Consider the following 15,466-nt stretch of genomic DNA (forward strand, 5'->3'; position numbering starts at 1 on the left):
CAACACACAGGGGGAAATTTACTGAGATGAGAGCTCTATTTTGTATGGGATGTTGGTATGAGCAACCAATCAGAATCTACTTCTTATTTATTTAGCACCTTCTAGAAGATAATAGATAGTATCTGATTGGTTGTCCATAGCTACATCCCATCTGAAATAGTGGGGGAAATTTACTAAAGGAAATTTGTAAAAAAATAGGTGTATTTGTATCCAGAAATACACTTATTTTTGACATTTACTATCCCGAAAATACGGCAATTCTTAGTCGTATTGATGTGCTATCAATACGAATACGAATTGCCGTATTTTCGGGATAGTAAATGTCAAAAATAAGTGTATTTCTGGATACAAATACACCTATTTTTTACAAATTTCCTTTAGTAAATTTCCCCCAGTACTTCCATCTTAGTAAATTTCCCTAACAAGGATGAATCACAGTAGCTTTCAATTATCCTATACCCATTGAATGAGTGAGCAAACAGTGTCAGAGTCACTGAAAGGGAAAAGAAGATGAGAGGCAATGAACATAGATAGCAGAGGTATAGTGCAAGGACGTGGGGGTCCCGTCCAAAAGTCAGGATTCTACATGTTTGGGTTCAGAGTTGTATGGTAAACTGGGAAGGAAAAAGGTGTGTGACAGGAGAAGTGAGAAAGAAATGAAGAAGAGACTTTAGGGACAAGACTCTCTTAAGAGAACATTTAAAGTTGGGGGACTAGAAAAAAAAGATGGACTTGGCATGTATCCCAGAGGAGGGATGCAGTGCAGGAGAAATTGTAAATTGGAGAAGGTGACCAAAGAATAGTTAAAGTGGAATTTGCATAGTTACATAGTTAGTGAGATTGAAAAAAGACGTTTATTCATTTCAACCTATACTAAATAGGGTTGGGATCATTTGGTCTACAGCATTATGGTCGACAGTCATTAGGTCAACACCATAAGGTCGACATGGGTCTTGGTCAACATGGAAAAGGTCAACATGGTTTTAGGTCAAAAGGTCATTAGTGCGACAGGTAGTTATTTTGACTGGTCATTAGTTCGACAATGTCTAGGTCGACAGTCAAAAGGTCGACATCCGGTTTTGCACTGTTTTTTTTACCTGAATGTCAACACAGTCCACATGGACACAGTTTAAAGTGCACCGCATCCCCTCGCATTGCTCCCTGCACTCGCTATGCATCGGGCATGGTGCCTCCCTCCGCTCGGCACACTATTTTATTCTCCCACCACACCCTAGTGGATGGTAGGGCATGAAATACCGTCTGTCGGCATATGTTGGCTCAAAAAACTGTGAAAAAATCCATGTCGACCTTTTGACTGTCGACCTAGACATTGTCGAACTAATGACCTGTGAAACTAACGACCTTTCCACCTAGAACCATGTCAACCTTTTCCCATGTCAACCTAGACCTATGTCTACATTTTCCCATGTCAACCTAATGGTGTCGACCCAATGATTGTCGACCATAATGCTGTAGACCAAATGACTGCATCCCACTAAATAAACCTTTGGAATTTCTCCTGGTTAGGTCTGGCCAAGGTTATTCTAAATCTGAATTAAGTAAGTAATTTTAAGCTAAAAGTCCCAGTGTTAAGTGGCTAATTTGTTACTAACCAGTCCTTCTATATATTAACATGAGAGTTGTAACCCTGGATGTTTTTGTAAGCTATAATTTTTTTAAATCTGTTTATTGAATCTGCCAGCACTACTACTTCTGGCAGAAAATTCCAAATGTAACTCCTACCAATATAAGGAACTGTCAGACACTCTTTTTACTGTATGGAAGGACTCAAGGACACGGGGTCATGAGTTTAGATTACAGGAAAGAAGATTCCGTTCCATTAGAAGAAATCATTTTTTTTACAGTCAGGGCAGCCAAACTATGGAACTCTCTTCCTGGAGATGTGGTGGCAGCAGACACAATAACACATAAACACATTTAAAATAAGTTGGACAAACATCTTTTGGTTAAAAACATACAAGGGTACAAACAATAAGCATAATCTGTCCTTAAACATAACATTAAATATTACGTATAACATGGGAGGAAGCTAATATACCAAGGTTGGACTGGATGGACGTGAGTTTTTATTCAAACTTAATTACTATGTAAGTATGTAACTGCCCTAACAATTAAAAATATATTTCCTAAGAAATCCACAGACTAAAAGAAGATGGCGCCGATCAATGGAATTTATATAGAGGTTAAGTCTAGCGAGAATCTGGTAGAGGGATGATGTTCAGCCTCACTTTAGATCCTGAAAATGGAGCAGAAGATTGAGCCTTCGTCGAGCCGGCCTTGTATCAGATAAGTTTGAGGGGGTTTGGTTCTCTATGAACCCAAACCCCCTCATCTCTAACATTGCAGATACATTTTTTTACATTTGGTTTCAATTAAACTTACAGTAGAGGAGTTTGGTTCAATAATTGATTATCGGAATGTCTACTTGTTCAATATAGTTATAATCTTTTTTCACAATCTGCACATTATGGGGCTCACATTGATTTGGACAGAATTTCTGAAAAAATCTCCAAAATGTGCATTTCTGCAGGGTATGAAAAAAAAATTTCCCTTCTAGGTATCTGTGTATTTGTTCTGACTAATTTCAAGAAGCACTAGACGTATTTGAATGCAGATTTCCTTATTATATAGAGATTTTGTCAACTAAAGTGAATGTAAAATGAATCTATGATAAAAGGGAGCAAAGCAGGGACATTTTAGTGAACCTTTTAAAAAAAAAACTTATGTCCAAAGCTTCCCTGGCTTTGCTGAATAAACCATTAAAGATACGTATATTACATTGATGAACTTTATTTCCTGCTATGAAGAGATCCGTATGCATATTTTGGTTTCTATAGAAAATGTATGTTATCCCTGTTTACTGATACAATGGGGCAGATGTATTAAGCCTGGTGAAGAGATAAACTGGAGATAAAGTGGAAGGAGATAACGCACCAGCCAATGAACTCCCAACTGTCATATTTCAAACATAGCTGATTGGCTGGTGCGTTATCTCCTTCCACTTAACCTCCAGTTTATCTATTTGCCAGGCTTAATACATCTGCCCCAATATTTCAGTTATTCTCTTTTTTTTCCATTTCTATATATTTCAGCTAAAGTCAATAGGAACAGAAGTCAAAAGATGAAGTCCGAACCAGCATAGGGATGGGGGAAGAGATTATTATTATTATTATTATTATTATTATTATTATTATTATTACAACAACAGTTTCTTACATAACACAGAACATTCTGTTGTGCTTTACAAATGGAAACAACAGTTATAGAACACAATTGGGTAATAACACACAGAGAGGTGGCCAGAAGTTATGCAGATGCAAAAGATGAATAATAGAACATGTGAGGATGTATTACAGAGGAGAGTTTATTAGATGAATTTAGTAAACTTGGCTGAAGAGGTGAGTTTTTAGGGTATTCTTCAACATTTTGGGACTGGGGGAGAGTCTTATTGTGCAATAAAAGGGCATTCCACAGAGTATTCATTCAAGTCAGATTTTGATAAGACCAGTTAGTGTATTGATTACAGTTTTGAAGTCTTGTGTGAAAATATGTTTGTATTTTGGATATGTTTTTTAGAAGTATGTAACATGACTTAGAGACAGATTCAATGTGGAGAACAATGGACAGGGCAGAATCAAGGATAACATCCAGGCAGCAATCTAGAAGGTTAGGGTTTATTATTGAGTTATGAACAGTGATAGAGATATCAGGTTGGTATCCTTTAGTTAAGATTGGGATGAATTTAGGATTCAAAGCTTTACTGATTTGAAAGGGGTATAGGATCAAGCAGAGAGATGATAGAGTAGAAGGCTAATACTTCATCTTCATTTTTGGGAACAAATGCAGAGAAGGTGGCAGATGATTCAAGTACAGAATAAAGCAGGTCACTCGCTTAGGAAGAGCATACTGTATCATTTTCTTTTGAATCGTGTCTTTGAAGTAGGAAGCAAGATCTTGTCCATTGACAGTGGCTGGTGGGTTGAGTGAGAGAGGGATTAGAAGTGGTTTACTATATTAAAAAGTCACTTGGGGTTAAGTGACCTACACACAAAGATTTGCCAAATATTAGGAGCGATGCTAGATCGCTCAGAGCGCTCAGCGAGATTGCTCAGCACACAGCGATGTGTCAGCGCTGTGAGCTGAGCAATCTGTCAGGGCCAGAGTTCTCCAGTGCTGGATATTAATCACCGGGCTATAGCAATGTGCGTGGCTGCATATTGCTGTGGTTATGGGGGCCATACATACAAAGCGATGCAGGAGCATTAGCAGGAGCGCCATTAGAGGCTTAAGCAGAGATAAAAGATTGGAAATATGTTTGTTTGACAGTGTTCATGGCATTACAATAGTAGATAGTCTTATATGTGAGGAAGTTATTTAGAGTACACAGTTTTCCCCACTTACATGTTACTTTGCGTGAGAGATCTTGTAGTTGTCTTGTTAATTTAGTTCCATAGTTGACATCAAAGTCTACATTGAATGTGAAGAGTAGCCAGAGCCACTTCGTCAAGGGCTATTTCAAAGGTCTAATTAAGGTGCTATTAGGTGCAGATTTTGGGGTAACTGCACCCCTAGGCACAACAGTAATGGCCAACTCCCCTTGACTTATTTAATTATGTTGATTAAGCCCTCATTTGATGACAGGCAATTTAATAGAGAGAAGGGGGTTTTGCCAGCGCTCAGTTACCTTTTGAGCGAAGGGGCTGCACAGTGGTGAGTTGCCCAGACCCACAAGGAAATAGTAATAAACAAAGTATACTATGCGCTCTCCTTCTAACAGAGTTCTGCCTGTATGCAGAAATCTGTCCTGTATGAGAACCTTTATCTGTGATGAGTGCTGAGGATGGTCAGCCACTCAGAGCGTGTGTAAATGACAACTGTAGGCAGTAATGATTTAAAGCACCGTTGCTTTATTTGTAAGTGATGCACGTGATGCTAACAGTATCCCAATATCGGGGATTAATCACTGGGGGAAAACGGGAATGCAGGGAGGGTAATAGATTGCAGCAATAATGTTATTACTGTCCAGTGGTGCACAAGGTGAGATGCGTCTGTAAGTCAGACAGGGAGGGAGGAAGTCAAGTAACTGATGTGTAGCGTAAAAACACAGGGGGTGGTGCAGGGGGCTGGCGTCCCGTCCCCCCCGCAGTGCACCTCTCACCTGTGTGATGCGGTCGGTGGTCCCGCGGCGTTCCTGGTGTATCTTCTCAGCCGCAGTACATACAGCGTGTAGGCGACGCTGTGTACCCGGCTCTGCAGTGACGCGGTCGAGCGCGACTTCCGGGTCCCGGCGCCTGGTTGCCAGGGAGACTGTAGCCGCGTTCAGTAGCGTCTGCGCTGCAGGCTCAACTCCCAGCCGGGAGGAGACTTAGATGTTGTTGGCTGAAGTGAGTATGTTGGTGCTGGTGGCCAACGCGTTTCGACCACTATGCGGTCTTTTTCAAGGATAATGAAAGGTAACCATGGTCAGTGTTTTATGCAGAGGATCAGCCCGCCCTCTGGGTTCCTGATTGGTCACAATGTAGGTGGGAGTTTAATAGAAGGCAATTTAATAGAATAATAAAAAGCCACCATGACATTTTTTTAACTATATAAACTATATAAATATTTGCTAAGTAGGACAGCTGATCATTCTAGCCGAGGCCAAGGCCACAAGCATGATCACTTTCCACGTAAGGAAATTATCCTCAACGGAGTCCAACAGCTCAAACCAGGTGGACTGCAAACAAGGCCAATACCACCGACAGTTCCCATGGAGCCATGGGTGGTATGAAAGGTGGCTGGATGTGCAGAACACCTTGTAAAAACATCTGAACCTCCAGTAAAAGGTACAACTTTTTCTAAAAGAAGATTGACAAGGTTGATATGTATCTGCACCTTGATGGAGCCCAAACGCAGACCCATATCCACTCCAGCGTGCAGAAACCAGAGGAACCAACCCAGTCGGAAAACCGAAGAAGAACAAAGTCTCCCTTCACACCATGACACATATCTATTCCAGATCTCATAATAGTGTCTGGACCTCACCGTCTTTCTAGCCTGAATCATGGTAGGGATTACATTTAAATAATAAAGAAAATTCTCTGGCGCTCCAGAGTGTGCATCCTCACCTGAGGTACAGTTTTCTAAACTGAGCTGTGGGAGGAGGCATAGAGGGGAGGAGCCAGCACACCCTGTTTGAAGTTTTATGTGCACATGCTAATTTGGATCCCATCTATACCCATAGTACTAAGTGAATCCCCAGTATCCCTTATGGCTGATAGAGAAATATAAGTGATGGAATCTCTAGTAGAACAATGTAGATGCATGATTGGGACAGTACTATTCCAACTCCACCTCCTTTACACTGTTATCAGGCCCAGATGTATGTGTGCAGAGTAGACCACCATGTGACAGTGCTACAGGGGAGGCTGCGCTTGATTGTGAGTCATGTTTCTGTTATAGCCATAGATTGAGGTTGTTGGAGATGAAAAGGTCAGTCATAGGCTAGCCAATGGGAGAGTATACACGTTGCTCACCATAAATGCATCTGTTGTGTCAACACATTAGGGTTCCTGTTTGAGGAACCCTAATCCTTATCTTATGAAAGCCTAGAATCATAAACTCCAAATTGCAAGGACAGGGCTAGTCACTAGTATCTATATTTCTATCTATACAGTATATCTACCTATTTATCTATATACCTATCATCTATATATCTATCTATACTGTATGTCTATTTCAATAGATTCGTTACAGTCATGAAAACAATTAATTTACACAGAACTCATTCTTTGTAAAACTATTGTTATGGAAAGGTTTTGGACATCAATTTTTGTTATCTATTGATTTTTATTGATGCTATGTTGATTTTTTTGATCTGCATAATATCTACATATTTATAGAAAAAGGAAATTTTTTATGAGGGGCATATTTCTATGAAGCCATTGCTTGAGTAGAGCAAAACTTAAAAAAAAATTGAAATTCTTGGTTAATATATAATTAAATTGGCATTGTGATTGGTTACTTTGTTTCAGCATTATGGGCCTTAATCTGGTTGGTTCGGACGGATGCGTATTTGCGGACTGGAACCGAGTGTTCTTAGCCCCACCTTCCGTACGGATCGCTCACACCATCCGAATGCGGTAAGACGCAGACCGAACGGACAGTGAGTGTATTTTCCATGTGAACACCTACTCCACCTGTGAGGACCTCCCCCATCATTCGATTTTCGCCGACCGTCGAATGCTTGACCAAGTGGTCAGGCAGCACCGAGTGCTTCAGACCACTCGGGTATTTCTCAGTGCAAAAGCAGGTATATAAGCGGGCAGCTGGCATCCGGATATGTCATATGTCCGCCCCCCACACGTGCGTCATGACCGCATTACCATACGTATGACCAGCGTTTTCATGGGAACGCCCATAAAATGCGGGGCGTACGCATATGGTAATGAGCCCAAACAGCCCTTCACGCCCCTCTCCACCCCCAGGTCAGATTGTACAGAATTCACGCTGTATTTGGACGTGCGTGGCGTTCACACATGCGCCAATACGCCTCTGCACACACCAACCATCGGCCGTCCGTACACATTCGGAGCCATCCGCACCAACCAGAATAAGGCCCTATGTGACAAAAACTCCACCAGACAATGACAAAACAATAATTGGTCAACTCTGCCTGAGCACTTGCCATGTGACCTGCTCGGTGGTATGGAAACTGTTCCAGTTATGTGCAGTTACCCTCTAAGGAGGGATACTATAGGGTAATGACTCCTAAGGGGGGTGAAAAGGGGTAAAATGTAATGCCCAACAAAACTTTGCCCAGTTAAAACTGGACACATCAGCTAGTATGTTATTTAATATTGTTATTCAAGCTGAAATAGAAGCAAATTGATTCACTTGGAAGTTTTTTTTTTTATTTAAAATGTATATTTTATATTTAATTTATAAGTCTTGAATAGTTTAGTTTTAATATATTTTTCTTTACTTTTTTAGATTCTTGGTAACAAATCATTGAAATGTTACAGTACCTCTCACATATAGTAGCAGTTTATTTGCTTTTCATTATTTATATAAGTAATTATTGTTTTGCAAATCACTTGATTCATTTTTTCTATGAATATTATCATTGTCAGAAAAAAATAAAGAAATTAGTATGCAACATATTTTTCTTTGTTATTTACTTTTATCAAAATGTAATTCTATTTTTAATTAAATTTATTTTATTATACAATATACTACCAGAAGAAAGTAATTCCTAAAAAAAAATATAATGCTCGGGATGATAATAATGATAAGCTGTAATTAGTTTACAACCATACTGTAATAATAATAGTTGTAATTAGACAAACACTTCCCATGTTAAGGAAGCATGAGGATTAAAAAGGGGAAAAAAATGTCTGTACGTGCTGGATGAAAATGTTTTAGGAGATTGTATACACAATGTTAGTGAAATTAGATTAGTTAAGGTTATGTCTATTCTTAGAAGAGAGATACAGTAATGCAAACCAAAAGGCAATATCTATTGTTTTTGTGCCACCACCAGCAGATAAACTGAACAGCACTGGATTTTTCATGTAGAAGTAGAATAAGAGACACACAAGCGTATGCAGTGTAGAATTGCTGAGGATAAACCTTTGTCCATTCCAAACAGCAAATATTTAAATGCCTGCTGTTCAGATGAGATTAAGCTATCGTACTATAATTTTACATGTGTCGGTATATTTCTTGAAAAAAAATTAAATATATTGAAAAATTATATTAGCTTCCTGATAAAATGTTGTCTTTAATGCTGAAAATTGATTAACTCAGCCTGTGGACTGAAGAAAATCACTGATATGTCTGAAGTACTGGGATAGCTAGCTACGCAGTAATGAACCCCGTAGGGCAAAACATTCCATCCATACCTTATTCAGTTAGTTTTTACTCATGTACACCTGCAATATATATTGAATATTCTATATATTGTACAGTATATTTTATTATTATATTAATGTGTAAGTATACACATTGTGACAAGGAATCACATACACTGAATAAGATGAAGTCTTGGTCTTTCTTTTGTACCAGGCAAAACAGCTTACCAGGTAATCAGCATAGGCAAGGATGATTACAGCATTAGAGAATACAGGTGTCACAGCCTAGTACAAACTCTTCAGAAAGCTCGTGGTCCCTACCATAGCCCACACCCTGGCCTATCACTTGGCCAGCTATTCCACCATCAAAAGCAATGACCCTCTGCCCTGAACACCCTTATATCAGGAGAGCACATGTGCTGCTAATCAGCCCAACCCTGATCACATCAGTTCCCCTGCTTCTCTGCAGGTGAAAGTGTTGAGGGGAACATAGTTGGAGATATAAGGAAGAATATTAGATAAGGGCTTTAAGAGTGATTGTGGGAATTTGAATTTGATTCTGAAGGAAAAGCAGTGTCAGTGTAGGGTCTGTTGGAGAGGGGAGATGGAAGCAATACAGTTGGAGAGGATGAGGACCTGAGCAACAGCATTGGGGACAGTTTGAAGTGGAGAAAGGCCATAGTCAGAGGAAACAAAAACAAGGAGATTACAGTAGTCCATACTAGAGATTAGCAATTAGTGGATGAGGGTCTTCATTGCCTCCAGGGTGAACAGGGGTATGATCAAGGAAATCTTTCAAGAATAAAGCAGCAAGACTGGTAGAGGATATGAAGGAGAGGATGGAGTCAAGGATAACTTGGAAAGGGATAATGAAATTTATGATAGAGGGATGGCTGGCAAGTTGATCAGCTCAGCCTTAGACATGTTAAGATTAATAAAGTGCATGAATATCTATGAGCAAAGGGAGGAGAACTAGATTTGAGTATCATCAATATATAGTTTACATTGAAGGCCAAGAGAGCTTATAAGTTTATCCAAGAACATAGTATAAAGGAATAATAGAAGAGGGTAAAATATTGCAATTATTATTAAGATGTTGGTTATCAATCGAAAATTACATTGAAATATATATTTCAATATATTAACTTATGATTATCTTATAGTTAAATGATCAATCGCATTGTCCTTCATATGAACACAGTACAGTCTGTGCCAGGTCATTTGCTTGAACAACACAGGAGAAATCTTATGCTAAATTCAATTGTTTTTAATGTGCAGTGTCACAGAGCTTACAGTTAAAAATACCCTCATATGAACATGAAACAAGTCACTACCTAACTGCAAAGGGAGCTTTTGGGTCAGTATAACAGCAGGACACCTGAGCAGCTCCTTGCTTAGCTCCCTGTGACTTGTCTTCTATAAATCCCATTAATGTCCTATGCAGTCTCCAAGCAGCTTCTCAAGCAAGGAGCTCTTGAACCATGACACCAAGACTGACATATATTTTGTTAAAACTTCCGCCAACCAATGGTGAAGGACAATAGCAGTAGGGGCCAGCAGCCAGATCTGGATCCGTTGATGTCAGAAAAGGGTGGCCTCATATACCCAGGACACAGAGACAGGACTGAAGAAGGAATATACCAGTAAATACCAGTTGAACTGGTGGTGGTAGCTGTATACTGGTGTGGACATCTCTAGATCTTGTGGCCAGGGCCGGCGCTACCCACTCAGCAACTCCTGCAAAGCAGGGAGGCGCCATGCTGGAAAGGCACTGTCTCCCTCCCTGCTCTGCTAAAGCTGCCTCAGCCCTCACTGTCACTGCCTCCTGCACGCCGCATGCAGTGCCTGTCTGACAGCGGACGGCAGTATGTAGAGGCTGAGCCGCTCCCTACACCGTGCACACACTGTCCTTCTCCTGCGACCTGCCCCCTCTTCCTCACGTACACTTGCGCTGAGGCATGTATCGCTGTTTGTGAATGCCTGGATGACATGTCAGGATCTGCCCCCTACCCATTGCTCCCTGCGCCTGTCAGCTGTCCATCAAATGACGAACAGGCAGCAGCGCCGCCCTTCCTTCAATCTTCTCAGTGTGCTGTGCCAGTGCCACTGCCAGTCCTCAACACTCCGCCCCCTCTATCTCCTCCCCTCTTCCTCCATCACCTCCTTCTCTCCCCTCCTTTCCCCCTCAGTCACAAGAGGGGTGTAATGGCGTCCTCAGCGTCCTGCCTACGCAGATATAAGAGGAAGGACATAAGAGTTAAACAGCAAAAGAACAGTGAGTCTATTATTATACATGTTTATAACAATTTTTTAAATAATTGTAGATTTTTTTATATTAATTTAGATACTTTTTAAATAATGGGCTGGGTTAAGTGCCTAAAGGTGGCCATACACACTACAATAGCAGCTTGTGGTGCGATGTACGCTCCTGCGAGCAACGCATCGCACAGTACAAAAAGTATGTGCACACATTGCATGCATTCCGTACGATGCGATCTATCCCATAACGTATGCGATTCTCGCAGTGTGTATGGGCACCTTTAGTGCCTGCAACATTTTGCGGACACAGCACTGAGATGGTGTATGCATACATGTATATGCACCCGAGATCCTCCATAGGACCGCATGTTGCATACGCTCCCACAATCGGGCTGCAGCTTGTTGCAATGGCAATGTGAAAGGGCGTAAAATGTATGGTTTGCAGAAGGGCGCCAGACACCCTAGAACCGGCCCTGCTTGTGGCGCACTTGAGAACAGCGCAAAGCATACTGTTGTGCCATGGGGTAGAGGTTAAAAAATGCTGATTTACATTGAAAAAGGAATCCTGTGTCAAAATTCTGTTTACACCTAATTATCATAGGTATCATGACACTGTAATGCTGTGTACACACGGTCCGATTTCCTTTCCGATGTTGACAATATAGTCAACATCGGATCGGAATCGGATCAACATCAGATGCAGATAGCAAGGGTTTTAACCCTTGCGATCCCGATCCAATCCCGATGCGCGTTCATGTATCGGAAGCCAGAAAGTCTTGTCTGCCTTGTCTATATAGTGCAGATCTGCACTATATAGTCAAGATAGGATGCAAATCGGATGTGCCTTAAGATCCTATCCACGATCCTATCTGATCAGATCGTGGATAGGATCTTAAGGCACATCTAACGTGTGTACACACCATAAGACTTGCAAAATAGGCCTGAGGCCATATAATTAGGAACACATGTCATCATGCAAAGTAGCCTACTGGTTGGCATAAGGAATATAGGGGAACATTGTAATCTTCTCAGTCCCCTGCAAATTCACTCTGGGGAATGATGTTTAGCCCCTGCGCATGCACATAATTACATATGCACATGTGCAGGGCTGCTGTGCGGGTGCCTTCAGTGTTTTGCATAGTCACCAAGGTGTTTGCACAGGGGTGGCAGATCGAGGCTGGCAGGGGGTGTTCACATGGGGATACCCAGTGTTCCCTGGGTGTACTCACAAAACACTGGGTGCGCCCAGGAAAACACTTGGCGTCCCCATGTGAACTGAGGTGGGCAGCTGCCTGGCAGGGGCAGGTCACTGGCATCACAGGCCACCAGCCATTTACCCCATTCTCAGAACAGATGCCGCAGGTCTAAGTCAGTCCAAAATCGTTTGATGGTTGCCAATCATCGAATTAATTCGACCCTGTGCGCTACCCTGTGAATGGATGTTTATGCAAAACATCCCTTCACAAAGCAGCGGGCATGTGCAGACTGCGGTGGGCATTCATGCATTTGCTGCTTAGCAAGTCAACCAGAATCACCCCCATAATGTACTGTAATAAGTTTACTGCTGCAAATTGTTGAGACGTTTCAAAGTAAACATTCAGCTACTAAAACTGGAGAAGAGAACGTCGAAAAAGAGTAGGAGTACATTTTAATTAATTAATTTATTTACAGTTTCTTATATAGCGCAGTTAATGTTGGGAGACAGAGTTGACTTGTGCTGGTATAGGATCAAGAGAAGAGGTAGTAGAGTAGGAGGATGAGAAGAGTTTGGAAACTTCCTTTTCATTTGTGAGCTCAAATGAAGAGAAAGTGCCAGAGGGTTCAGGTGGGGAAGAAAGAGGGTTAGAGGTTGCGGAAGAGCATACCATTTTCATCTCGGATGTTATCAATCTCGTCCTCAAAGTAGGAAGCAAGTTCTTGTGCACTGATGGTATTCGGTGGGGGAGGAGAGGGTGGGTACAGAAGAGACTTAAATGCGTTAAAAAGTCACTTAGGGTTGGTGGCATGCGAAAAGATGAGAGATTGGAGTATGTTTGTTTAGCAGTGTCCAAGGCATTGCAGTAGGAGTGGTAGGTAGACTTATGTGTGAGGAAATCAGTCAGATTACTAGATTTACGCCATTGGCGTTCTACTTTACGTGACGGAGTTCGTAGTTGTCTTGTCATTTTGGTGTGCCACGGCTGGCATCTAAGCCTGCAGGGGGTGTAATGGGTAGCTGGAGCCACTTCATTTAGGGCTGTTTCAAGAGTCTGATACAGGTGGGAAACAGCAGAGTCTGGAGAGGTAAATGTAGGAATTAGAGAGAGCTGTTGTTGCAGAGAGGTGGAAAGTTGTGGAAAATTAATAGCATTAGTATTTCTACGGATTAGAGTAGGCATGCATGATTTCTGTGTCAGTGAGCTAGGGGTAATGGAGGAAAGCGAGAGGGTAATTAGATTGTGATCAGAGAGAGGGAAGGGAGTGTTGGTAAACTCAGAGACTGAGCACAGCCTGGTGAAAACAAGGTCAAGGCAGTGGTCTTCCTCATGAGTCAAGGAGTCGGCCCACTGGGAGAGGCCGAGAGAGAAGGTTAGAGAGAGGAGTTTGGAAGCCTGCAGTAATTGTGGACTGTTAATAGCAATATTGAAGTCACCCAGAATGATGGTGGAGATGTCAGAGGATAAGAAGTTGGGGAGCCAGGCAGAGAGATCTTCCAGAAATTGAGATTTGGGAAGCCCAGGTAGGCGATAGATAGCAGCAACACGCAGAGAGAAAGGGGAAAAATCCTAATAGAGTGTACATCAAATGATGTGAAAGTGAGTGAAGGAACTGGTGATAGAACTGAGTAATTGAAGGATTGTGACAGTAATATACCTACCCCAACTCCTTTGCCGTTACCAGGCCTGGAGGTATGGGTGAAGTGGAAACCACCATATGACAGTGCTGCAGACAAGGCCGTGCTTAATAAGCGCCATGTTTAATTGAGAGTGTATTCTTCAGTGTGTTTTCCGGATTTTCTCAATACAGATTTGCTAAAGGTAAAAATTAGTGTAAAATCATGATTACTAGTGCAAATCACAAGAAAAATTCACCATCGCCCAAATATTTATTATTATTTACAGTTATTTATATAGGGCACACATATTCCACAGCACTTTTACAGAGGATATTTGAACATTCACATCAGTCCCTGTCCCACTGGATCTTATAATCTATATTACCTACCACACATATACACCCACACAAATTCATTCTAGGGTTAATTTTGTTGGGAGCCAATTAACCTACCAGTATATTTTGGGTCTATGGGAGGAAACCGGAGTACCCGGAGGAAACCCAAGCAAGCACGGGGAGAATATACAAATTTAGGGCCATGGCGGGAATCAAACCAATGACCTCAGTGCTGTGAGGCAATAATGCTAACCATTACAATGTCCGTGCTGCCAAAAACACCATAAGCCTAACTTTAAAGGGTTTTTCGTTAAAAACATACCTCACGGAGATTTACCAAGAATCGTGAGTTTACTCCCTAGTGTAAAATCACAACACCCAGTGTAAAACTCACATTTCAAGCACACTATTTAGTGAGATACGTGGAGTGCTTCTGTGTGTAGTACCATTGTGAGGGGACAAATTTATGAAGAAGTACCATCATTTAAGCATTCCCTACATTATGGTACTTGAAGACCCACAAGTACCAGCATGTGACTCATTAAAGGTCCAATTGGTACCTGTAGTTCCACCTGTAAAAAAAATATTACAATGAACACACACATCATGAAAGTATAGTTTTATTACACACTCATGCACACATATACATACTGACACACAGATGTACTGTATAGCTAAGTGAAACAGTGCCTTGAGCAAGGGTATCTTTTGGCACCTCCTAACTAATGTCTCTCTATAGATCTTCAGACAGGGAAAATACATACTGTAGTGATATCCTGAAAACAATTGTGGTTCCTTTGTAATGTTATATTAGACTTTGAACCCACATTGAAGATGTAACTTATTATTGATGCACATTCACAAGTAAATCAAAAAGTTCATTCTAAGGCCATACTTTTGCAATGTGGATTAAATAGAAAGTTACAATTGTTAGTGCTGGATGACGTCTTAATTGCTACATTATCAACTCTATAGTCCCAAAAATAATTTCAATAGAGTAACAGATTACACAAAGACCAGGAGAGCAGAGTTTTATCTCTGTGTTAATGATATAGTTATCATGTATTAATAGCACAAACTTAGCTTTGTCAGCCTGATATTAGCAATGCAATATCAATGAATTTCTGTAACCAAATATTCAATGTCTTCTTACTAATTCTATGTGTTTTACATTTAAATACACTGTACTTCCAACAGGCACCATT

The sequence above is a fragment of the Crinia signifera genome, chromosome 4, assembly GCF_055691185.1.
Source record: "Crinia signifera chromosome 4, ASM5569118v1, whole genome shotgun sequence".
Classification (NCBI taxonomy): Eukaryota; Metazoa; Chordata; class Amphibia; order Anura; family Myobatrachidae; genus Crinia; species Crinia signifera.